Source organism: Apodemus sylvaticus, chromosome 6 (genome assembly GCF_947179515.1).
Source record: "Apodemus sylvaticus chromosome 6, mApoSyl1.1, whole genome shotgun sequence".
Taxonomy (NCBI): domain Eukaryota; kingdom Metazoa; phylum Chordata; class Mammalia; order Rodentia; family Muridae; genus Apodemus; species Apodemus sylvaticus.
In genome coordinates, this window is record NC_067477.1 from 91,676,036 (window position 1) to 91,688,605 (window position 12,570).

The following is a 12,570-nucleotide window of genomic DNA, read 5'->3' on the forward strand; positions in this document are numbered from 1 at the left end:
ATGTCTGCTCAGAGTGTCACATATATAAGCATGTGGGCATGTCTGTTCAGAGTGTGGCAAATGTAAGCGTTTGGGCATATGTGTTCAGAGTGTGACATATATAAGAGTGTGGGCATGTCTGTTCAGTGTGTGACATATGTAAGGGTGTGGGCCTGTCTGTTCAATGTGTAACATAATCAAGGCTGGGGGCATGTCTATTCAGAATTTGACATATGTAAGGGTGTGGATGTGTCTTTTCAGTGTGTCATACATATAAGGGTGGGGACATTTCTGTTCAAAGTGTGACATATTAATGGTGGGGGCATGTCTGTTGAGTGTTTAACATGCAAGGGTGGGGCCAAGTCTATTTAGTGTGTAACATATGCATGCTCTCTGCCATAGAAACCTTACAAAAACTCTCAAATGTAAATGGCACTGTTTGCAGCTTTGAGTTTTATTTCTCATGCAGGAGTTGACTCCTGTGTACTCGGCTAGAGTTCGGCCACTGAGCTACCGGCATATTTGCCAGTCCAGGCTGATAAAGACACTCAAAACACGTAGATGACTTGACTAAGAACTGTGGTATCTGATACTCATGAAGGATTATTCCGTACCATATATCAAGTCATGCACGTTCATAACAAGCCAATCAAGAAATTAGTATTCCCTTTGAAAATGAGGGAATTAAGATACTGCTTCCTGGCTCATGGGGCTTATGAGCTGACCAGCCTCAGTGTAAACCACCGTGTGTCAGGAGCTGGTCTCTCTGCAAGCCAAGGCTACTGAAGGCAATTAGAGAACGCTCCAGCACTGGCACCAGGGAAGCAAGGTTGGGAAGCAGGATCAGAGGCTCATCAGCATCAGCCAAAGGCCAGGCTTTGCTCTACCTGCCTCAATCGGTTACTGGCCGTGGACCACAACGCATGCACAGGGCTGTGGACCACAACGCATGCGCAGGACTGGGGGTGGGGCATGGAACTACAGCAGCCCTTGCACAGCTGCCTGCACTCCTGGAATCGGGAGAAATTCTCCCTGGGAGAGCACGCAACAGCACACCATAATGTCCATCACACTGGAGGCTGCATCTTGGTCCATCTAGGCTCACCATGGTCTTTCTGCTATAGCCTACTGTGTGCAGAGGGAGGGCTGTCAGGGAAGCAGCAGCGTTTGGTGGAATTACAGAGAAGGGTTGATGTTTGCTGAATGATGAGTGTGATGGTTTGAATATGCTTGGCCCAGGGAGTGGCACCATTAGAAGGTGTGGCTCTGTTGGAGTAGGTGTGGCCTTGTTGAAGTAGGCATGGCCACTGTGAGTGAGGGCTATATGACTCTCATCCTAGCAGCCTGGAAGTCAGTATTCTGCTGGCAGCCTTCAGATGAAGACGTAGAACTCTCAGCTCTGCTTGTGCCATGCCTGCCTAGACGCTGCCAGTTCCCACCATGATGATAATGGACTGAACCTCTAAATCTGTAAGCCAGCCCCAATTAAATGTTGTTCTTATAAGACTTACATTGGTCATGGTGTCTATTCACAGCAGTAACCCTAACTAAGACAGTTAGGTCAGTCCCTCACTGGTTCATGAGTGCCTCTGCCTCCTTCAGTGTCTCACATAACATTAGCTAAAACTAATGAAAAACTACCGAGCCAACCATTAAACACTTGAGTTTATTTTAATGGCACTCTCTGTGTGGCCTAGAATGTGGGCAGTATGAACCCACTCCCAGATTCAACTATTGGTTCAAGGCATTTGAGTTCTTTGTGACAACTTAACTACTGCATGCTACAAGCTACCCCCAAAGGCTACAGAGCTACAAAGGGTGCTGTTTAGGCCATATGCTGGCCCCCTGGATACACTGCAGGGGTACTGTGGAGGGTGCTGCTTTTCATTTGGAAATTGAGTCTGCTCGCTTGTGGCTTTCTCAAAGTGGTGAGAACAGCATAATTCCAGCCAGAGTGGCAAAAAAATTTTTTTCTTATACTTCTGCTTGGATTCAGAGAACAGCCAGCTTGACAGAAGGCAGAAAGCCAGGGAGTTAAGCTCACTCCGTGACAAGAGAGCGGAAAGAAAAATCTACTTTGCATACTTCATTCTCCCTCCACCATCACATGAGAGGGTGTGCTGGAGGGCTGCAGGATAGACTGTGTGGGAAGGAGGACTGGAACCTGGCAGTTTTGAAGTCAGTGACTGATTGAAACCTAGAATAGATCTTCCTCTATGGGACAACCTCCCCCTCTGTGCTTCTTCACCTGGCCAGCCACTCCTCCATCCTGGAATACTTCCTGGTTGATGTCCTGGGTAAGACAACACAGCTACATTCTCAGTTCAAATTTTCCCCTCATGAACTATCTGTCCCCATTACCACTTGGACCAAAAGCAATTCCAGTCTTAATGAACGGTTCACTCACATAGCAGGGATTCTAGTGGTGTGAACTGTGCATAAGAATTCCTCGGTGTGCTGGGTTAAAAGACAGATGCCTTGGCTTCACACCGTAGCCATTCTGGACAGTAGCCACGGACCAGCCTGCAGTCTGCGTTTTCATGTTTCTGTTGGCTAATCGTCCTTGGCAACTTGACACACCTGGGAAGAGGGAGTCTTAATTGAGTGATTGTCTCCATCGGATTAGCCTATGCCCATGCTTTTGAAGCAGTTTCTTAATTATTGACTGATGTAGGAGGGTGCAGCCCACTGTGGATGCTACCTCCTCCCTGAGTCAGATGGGCCTGGACTGTATTAAAATAGCTGAGCAAGCCTGGGGAAGCAAGGCAGTAAGTAATTTCTTCTACAGTGGTCTCACTTCAGTTCTCTCCCCATCTTTGTTTTGTCTTCCGTGATGATCATCTGTAACCTATAAGATAAATAAACCCTTTCCTCCTGAGGCTGCTTTTGGTCAGAGTTTTAGCACAGCAACAGAAAGCAAACCAGAACAATAGTCAACAGAACATCCCCAACGTACTTGGTCCATACAAGGGAGCCTTGAGACAACTGACACCTTTCTGAGTAAGATTAGAATAAATCTCAAAGTCGCTTTGATTCACATTTTTCTAATTTCTAGTGATGATTTTCTAGTGATGAGCACTTACTGAAATCTTTCTTAGCTTTCGGATAGCAGGACTGGCCCTTTCGTGCATCCCAACTGTTCACGAATGATATAGATTTTGGGGTAGGCCAAGTCAGAGTACTGGGTCTGTGCCTGGGTGTTATCTCTGCTGGTCAGCATGCCTGCTCTTCCTTATCCCTCCAGGACAAGCGCTTCAGCACAGCTCTAGCTAAATTACCCAATGGCTCAGTCAGAAGGAGGTAGGGTCAGCTCTCCCAACTGCCTTGGATGGCAAGGGGTAAGGGAGCAGAAAGCATACCTTTCCCCCAGTCCCTACCAACCTCATGGCAGAGGAATGTCAGGGACAGCTCTCCCTCTCTCACTCCTCAGTTTACACACACACACACACACACACACACACACACACACACACACTAAGTTTACAACAGGCAGAATTTCCAAAGCCTTTAACAGTTTCTTCCACGAGGTCTCAGAAGATGTAGACATGGCTACAGGATACTGCCTGGATTGTGATATCATAATCATTGAAAAACACAGTGGACAAAACCGGATACCCTGAGTCAAATGACTTGGCTAAAATAAAGGTAAGCCATTTCTCATGTCACGCATATCCGTTCCACAGAGAAAAAGCCCTTCCTCTTCTGTGCTTGAAAGCCAGACTGACTCTGCCAAAGTTACCATTGACACCATAGAGACCACAGGAACTGTTGGCTAGTGGACTCTCTCATTTTTTAAATAATATAACTGCTAGATTTTTGTTTATTTCTCAGACTTCTGACTACATTAACAGCTAGGAAAAAGCTTTCACAGATGTAATCTGTTATCTCCTTACCTAAACTTGTTTCCATTAATTAAATGCTTCGTATTTCCTCTTCTTGCTATGCCACTGTCCTAACATTATCTGAGTTCCTATAAATTTGCCTAACTCTAATAAAGCATTCCATTATATAATCCAACTTTTCCGACATTTTAATCTTGTTCCTTCTGCTCCACAAAAGGCTCATCTTAAAGACTGTTCATGTATCTCTTTTATAAACTTAGAAGCTACAAGAAACCTACTCGGATCTACCCCTCATGGACCAAATAGGCCCCATCCAGATAAGTACATCTGCCTAACCTATTCCAGAGGATGGGATTCCTCTGGGTTTCAAATGTACATCCTAAGAAACATTTTTTTCTCCCAAATGTACTTAATCTTATTCTATACCTATAATAATGTGTTTCAACATCTTGTCAAGTCCAGGCACTTACTACACCCAGGACAGCTCCAGAGAAACAGCCTTCAGATGCTCCAATCTCCTCTCAGACACAGATTATACTGGACCTCTTCTTCTACCAAATCCTCAGACAGTTCCACAAACCCTGGACAGCAAGAAGGCAGTCAACTCTCCTAAGACTGGACAAACGACTCCTATACCCATCCCTCTAGTTTCCCCAGAACACATCACCCCCAATGTCAGCATATAGCAGCCAGATATCACAACGACCCTATTCCTGCTTCACCATCATCTAATTTTTTCTTGTTTTAATTAAACAAAAATGGAGGAATGTTAGGTTCTGTCTAAGTTCCACCCCACAGTTACCTGGCAACATCCAAGTATGCTCCTCCCCACAGTTACCTGGCAACAGCCAGGTAGGCCTGGTCCACTATAAGAGGGCCTGCTCCCCAACTCCTCTCTCCATTACTTAATCTTGCCTCTCTCTCTTGCCTCTTGCCCTCTTGCTCCCCCTCTCTCTCCATTCCTTCCTCTTCTCCATGTGATCATGGCTGGCCTCTACTGCTCTACTCTCCCTCTGTCTGCCTCTACTACTCTCTTAACTCCCTCCCAATCCCCTAAATAAACTCTATTCTATGCTATACCATCATGTGGCTGGTCCCTCAGGGGAAAGGGATGTCTCAGCATGGGCCTGCTGAGATACCCCTTTCCCCCACACCTCACCACTCCCCTATAGAACATATCTTTTACTGCTTTATCTCTTTATAATCACAATACACACACACACACACACCACCAAGTGCTATAGTGGGTGAAAGATATGGATGAGGAAAATGGTGTAATTATGTTATAATCTTAAAAGGTACAAACCTATTTTAATAAACAATGCACTTCTGGGTATTAGTGGCACGTGCCTTTAATCCCAACACTCAGGAAGCAGAGGCAGACAGATCAGTGTGAGTTCGAGGCCAGCCTGGTTTACAGAGTGAATTCCAGGACAACCAGGACTACAAAGAGAAACCCCCGTCTCAAAAAATATAAATAAATAAATAAATAAATAAATAAATAAAAAGAACAAAAACCACTTACTGTAAGGGCTAGGGATACATACATCATCTGAGTCAGAGTCAAAGCTGACAATACCACAACCAAAGGCCACATGGGTTTATTTGACTTACATTTACAAATTACAGTAACAACCAGGGTAGGAGCCTAAGCAAGAACCTATGCAGAGACGATGGAGGAATGCTGCTTACTGGCTTGCTCTTCCTGGCTCACTTAGCGTGCTATACAGCTGAAGACCACCTGCCTAGTGACGTCACTCCCCATAGTGGTAGCTTTGTATCATCTTTGTATTCTTCCTTTGATACTGACAAGAACCTGAAAAAACTGGAAAAATAGAGGTCTCTTCCTATCTGTCTCTCAGATTCCATAGCCTTCACCTAGTGATAATACAATAACTGGACTAGAGACAGATGTTTGCAGAACATTGTCCACAGGTGATGGATGTGATCCTTAGGTATGGATAAAGCTAGCAGAGAAATGGCTGGGCCTGAAACAACAGGAAGAATGGGGGACGTTGTGGAACTCACAGGAGAAAATAAAACCAAAGAAGAGCAGTGAGTTAACCCAGGGCATTATGAAGGCCCAGCGATAACATTTTATGGAAAGATAGGAAGATCAATTACCTCATATCCTACTGAAGACCAATGATTTTGCCATTGGTTTAACAACCTGGAGGTCACTGGATAGCCTTGAGAAGAACAGTCTGTATGGAGTAATGAGAAAGTGTGTACTGGATGGACTTACGAGGAAATAGGTAAGATTAAAGCCTGAGGCTGGGAGAACTCTGAGTTTGCTGTAAAGAGGGGACAGAGACGTGATACTAGTAGGAAAGGTGGAGCTAGGGAAAGCTGATTTATTTTCCATTTAAGATGGAATACAGATGGGGGGAGGATGGCACACACCTTTAATTCCAGCACTCGAGGCAGAGGCAGGAGGATCTGTGAGCTCAAGGCTAGCCTGGTTTATAGAATGAGTTCCAGAACAGCCAAGACTACACAGAGAGACCCTGTCTCCAAAAATAAAATGGCTGATGGAAGTGGATCTAACCATCTGTAAAAACTGTATAAAAGAGAGGAACGAGTCACTAGTGTATAACTTTTGACTATACAAAGATGGGTGGAAGGGCCCCGCTTAGATAAGACATAGAGAAATGTCTACCTGCAGGCAGGAAGTATATGCAAGTAAATGCTGGTAGGTGGAGCCAGGCAGTTGTGGCACACACATTTGGTCCTAGCACTTAGGAGGCAGAGACAAGGGAATCTCTGCGAGCTCTGTGCTCTATAGAGCTATTTCCAGGACAGACAGGGCTACACAGAGAAACCCTCTCATAGCAAGCTACACACCCAACAAAGCTGGTGCATGCGTAGAAGTGGGCAGGGAATAGTGTGTGCACCTCTGAAAAGAAATCCTCAGCAGAGAATGAGGCTTGGCGGCACTGCGCATCTGCAGTGAGCAAGGCTCACTGGAAAGGGGGCTCAGGGAACTTTCCAGTGCCATGGTGGCATTCTCTATTTTGACTCAGGATGTGGGCTCCATGCCTTTCAAAATTGTCCAACCACATACTTTACCCTCTGTGCAAGTTGCTGAATGTCAGGTGCATCTCAGTTCCAAGGAAGTGAGAGGCACCATGAAATGGAGGAGGAGACAAAATCACCCAGGAAAAGGATGGAGAAGCGTGCGCTGAAGGACCGCCTTCAGTTATGATCGTCCATCCCACCTGCACTGCTGCGGGTCACGCCATTCCCTTGCCACAGTCAGCTGAGCAGGCATGGGACATGGTTGCAGCCATCCAGGGCTGTGGTTTTGCTGGGCAGGGAGTGTGAGTCAAGAGAGACGGAAGGGGTGTGATGACCGATGATAAAGACTGCAGTTTTCAAAACAGGGCTTCATGAGGGTTTTGTCAGGTCACTGAACAGAAATGGGCCCTGGCTGCAAAGGTAAACACTGGCTCCTGGCTCTGTCTTGTAATCAGCGTCCTCTAAGCTAGACATCGCCTCTGATTGCATCTCACTCTGTTAAATGAATTCATTGCTTCTAGAAGTTAGCTTGCGCCAAGGACAAGGCTTTCTTGGGAGGAGAGTTGAAATGCAGGTATGTTTTCTGGCTGTCTGCCAAGGAGGCCAATAACCCACTTTACCTTCTTGGCTTTATGTAGCAAATTATCCTGTGCCACTTGCCAGGGCTGCCTCACTGTAGATGAAATCAGAGCTCCAGCATCCAGTTACAGCCATGCATCCCTGAGTATGTACACTCTGGCCTAATGTCTTCACTAATGTCCAAATGTCACTAGCATGACAATCTTCTGGCATAAATCTTGAATCATAAATTGAAATTTAAGTGGCCTTATCAATCAAGTGTATATTTGAATATATCATACACTAGCATGCCCTCCCTCAGGTGTACAGGATGGGGACTTTAAGATCTGTCTGTACTCCCACTTCAAGAGTCAGATCATTTCAACATTCAGGTAAAATCTGAGGGATGGTGAGTGTGTGTGTGTGTGTGTGTGTGTTTGTGTGTGTTTGTGCTCATGTGTTCAGGTACTAGAGCCCCTATATGCTTATGCATGCAAAGGCCAGAGGTCAACCTCAAGTGTTAGGTACTAATCCACTTTCCTTTCTGAGACATGGTCTTTCACTGACCTGGAACTTGCTGGCTGAGTTAGGCTGGTTGGCTGCTAAGCCCTGGGATAGGTCTACTTTTTAATCCCCGGGGCTAGGATTACCAGCATGCACTACCACATCTTCTTGGGGGTTTTTTGTTTTGTTGCTTTTTAATTTTGGAGTTTGAACACAGGTTCTCACATTTATAGAATGATTGCTTAACCTCAGGATATATATATATGTAGATAGATAGATAGATAGATAGATAGATAGATAGATAGAGATAGATAGATATAGATAGATATAGATAGATATAGATATAGATATAGATATAGAGATAGAGATAGAGATAGAGATAGAGATAGAGATAGAGATAGAGATAGAGATAGAGATAGATAGATATAGATATAGATATAGATATAGATATAGATATAGATATAGATATAGATATAGATATAGATAGATATAGATATAGATATAGATATAGATATAGATATAGATATAGATATAGATATAGATATAGATATAGATATAGATATAGATATAGATATAGATATAGATAAAATAGTAAGAGTTTTATTGGACTACTGCCAGGAGCATTCACTCCTGCATTGTCCATAGTGATGTTTTTTCCTCAGTTGCTGAGTAGTTGAAACAAGAGCATGGGACCAGAAGCCCTGGTACTTAGTGCCTGGCCCTTAATAGAAAATGTTTGCTAAGCCTTACCCTAGTGCTCTGCTTGTTTTTATCACACTTGCCAAAATGTTCATGAGTGTCTGTATTCTAACTTTGCAATGTAAGCTCTGCGAGGGCAGAGTTTTGACAATTCAAAGAAAAAAAAAACTATTGGAGAGAGAGCATCCAAACAGTGGCACCTCAGAATAGTGGCACAATGGGACCAGAAGGCATTGCAACAGGAAGGCATGTCTTGGAAACTTGGTATATCCAAGAGGCTGAGGCAAAGGGGACTCTTCAGAGACAGGAGGGAGCCTGCATCAGATGATTTGAGATGATAATCCTTAGGCATAGTAACTACTAACAACAGCAGTGTCAGCCCAAGATTAAACAAACAGTTCTTGAACAGGTAAGGACACACAGTACTTTTGTGTACAGTTGTGGCAGCCCTGTACAAGGCTGTAGCTGTAGCAGTCTCTCATGAGTGTTGTGTCTGGTCATTGCTTTTGTGGATGCTATGCTGGGGTTGACACAGAGGCTCCCTTTGGATTCTGACATTCACATTTACTTAGCAGTTTTACCAGCTGCTGTCTTCACCACTGTTTGCATAGCACCTTGATCAATAGGTCATTGATAAACATCTGTTGAGGGATAACTGAATCAATCTATTCTGGCTTCACAAACCTCCAGCAATTTTCTGTTTTCAAAATGTCAAATAGAACAAAGCAGGCAGATATCTGACCCCTTTTTAGTTAGGATATGAATATAGACAGTCCAGAAACCAGAAGTTACTAATTTACAAAAAGATGAGTCCTTTAAGTAGTGGTTAGATCATGAGGTTCCTCTCAACAAAGTGATTCAGGCCCCTATACAGGAGATTCACTCTGCATTTAGCTAGGACACCCTCTGCTTTCCATGAAAGCAGGAAGCACTCCAGACAACCAAACCTGTCAGTGCCTTATTCCTGGCTCCTCAAGCTCCTAAACTGTGAGAAAGCAAATTTTAGTTTGGCTTTTCACTAACGACTCTGTTTCAAGTATTCTGTCACAGCAGTGCTAAGAGGAACTGGGTACTGTTGTGCGTGTTAGCCTACTTTTAGCATGGTATGCATTGCCTGACGATTCCTGTCGATCAAGACTTGATTATTTAAATTGATTGGATGCTATTTAATTTTAGAATTCTGAATTATTAATATATTGATAGCAGCGGTGAAGTTCCATTGATGGGGTTTAAAGGTCACTTAACCTATTGCATTATCTTCCCAGGCTAAGATTTTTTTTTGTTTTTTTATTATAAATATTGTTGGAACACAGCCATGCACATTCATTCACATATTGTCCATGGCTATTTCCTCCCTCTGTTGCAGAATAGTTGAAACAGTAGTGTTCTATAACATAAAATGTATGTTTGAAAAAAAAACAAAGCTGGAACAAGTTTCCTATAAAAACTTACACCATGTGACACTTTTTGCCTGTGTCCCATATTCTCCCTTTTCTACTAGAAGGATTCTGAAATGTTCACTACGACAGAAGGCTAGGGGAGTCAGTGTCTGTCCCTGCTAACGAACCACTTGCCTCTGTCAGCTGCTGCCCCTCGCTTATCTCCCTGACCCAAAAGCCAGAGAGAAACTAGGAAGCAATAAGGGATTCACTGTGGGAAGCTAGCAGATGTGACTTCTGGCAAGATAATTTGGAGGGGGAAAAAAACCTAAAATGTCACTTTTCAGTAAAATGTCCCACAAATATAAGCCCAGAAGCTAATAGACTGTTCATCATTTATAAGTCTTAGTGAATTCAATCACCTCTGAAACAAGATCCAAGGTTGGTCTTGGCTATCACATTTGCCACAGCATACTTTTCTTAAGGTCTGGTCTGTCAGCTAAACTCTTGGATTTTCAAATAAAATACATGAAAGATGGGGCTAGGGATACAGTTCAGTGCCTGCCTAATATGCTCTGGGTCCAGTCTCCATTATGGCTATCCTCCCCTGCAAAGAAAATCCAAAGATATTTTTATGTTCCAAGTCAGGTAAATAAATTACCTTCCTTCTTTGCTATCTGTTCTTATTCTCCACACGACAGATTCTTTGTGTGTTCTTAAACACGGCTACTCGTGTACATTTTCAGAATGTTTAACGTACAAAACCCATGTCCTTTTCTGTTACTTCCACAAATTTCTAAACATTTAGAAAAAACCGTGTGTGGAGGTGGTTGTTATGCGTTTCGTGTTTGCATGAATCTATGGTCTATGTCAAGAATACCTATTGTGAAGGCTTGATTCGGTGGAAGGTTCACTTCCTTTCCACCAGCTCAAGTGAGAGAAGTTCCCAGGGCTCAGAAGGAACAACACACAATGCCCCGTACTTCCCCAGGGAAGACTCCCATGAAAGCCCGAAGCACTTTTTATAGAATTTGTTTGTTTGACGTTCCCTAATTACACTGTGACATAGAACAGCTAATCATTGCTCTTTCTTCCCTTCCCCGATTGCTCCTAGTAGCCATGGCACAGATCGAGGTACAGAAGATGCTCAATACAATCGTGCCTTAGTTCTCTTGGTGGATTAGTTCCTTGTCCTCAGGCAAATATCAAAATTCCAGGATGCTCAGGTGCCTGTATAACACAGTATGGCATTTACATATAACCTACCTACATCCTCCCGTATGCACACATCTTTTCTTCTTTATTTATTGTACTTAGTACAATGTAAATAGCTGCATGGTTTGGAATATAATGACAAGAAAAGAGTCATCCCATATCCAGTGCTAATGACACTTTGCATAGGTATTTTTGGAGTAGGCTGGTTAAATACAAGGGTGAAGAACACGTAGGTACTGAGAACCGTGTGGTTATTGAGTCCAGCAGATGCCCTCAGTCCTCCTTCCTGAGTGCACCATGCCTTGTTCTCCTTGTAATGTCTCTCTGTCCCTTTTTTTCACTCTTTGGTTGCAAAGCCTCCATCCATCCAATTTGTCTTAGTAGCAGAGCTCTGGGGCTGCTGGAACTGCGTGCCACACGCTTACAACTCCCCTAGGCCACCTGCAGCCGATGTCTGATTTAGGAATTTACAAATTCCACAGTCTTACCCACAGATTCTCTCTGTTTCTGGGGCACGTGTCTGAGGTACTGAGCGACTGGGTGCATGCACTGAGAGATTAAACACCATCTCAAATTACCCCAAGAAAACCTCTCAATGGTATCAAATACTTCATCCCCTTTCTCTCCATTCTATTCACAGCAGTAAGGGATTGAGACTTACCACCCGGATCTGTGCTACAATTAAATACCAAGGGAACTTTTTTTTGGAAGGGTTCAGCTTCATAAGTAATTTCAAAAAATCAGTGGGGCAGGGGAATAAGGCTTCTTCGGATTAAGCTTATGATTTAAAAACCATTGCCCTTTTACCACTACAACTATAACACGGGACATTTTCAATGCCTTTGCTTTGAATCTGATTCTCACAGCTTCCTGTTGATACCTTCATTTCTTAGCCAAAATGTAGGTAAAATAAGTTTACTTTGCCATCTTCAGAGCATTGTTGGCCAAGCCACACATGCATTTGCATGGCTAATTTTGATTAATTTGCACTCTCTGGATACCACATTTGCTTTGGAAATGTCATCTCTAGGTTTGTGGTTGTCTCCAGCAGTTCGCAATGACTTGCTTTTTATTCAAGATGTTTCTAGATGCTCATTAGAGCTCCAAGCTTCTCCAGGTAATTCAAGTTGTTTAAATTATCTTTCCTTGGCTTTTATTTAATTTTTAAGTTACATTGCACTTCTAATGAAAGGAATTATCCCTATCTACCGGTCCACGAAGACCCTTAATGACATGATTCAGTCAATCAGGCTCAAGGACTTCCCTGTCACCAGGTGGGATAGCCTGCAACTCCCTTGTGATTCAGAGCTAGAAACTCACTAAACTGAGAAGTGACGTGAGCCAGCTTAGTAATTTCATAGTATTTGGGATCCGTG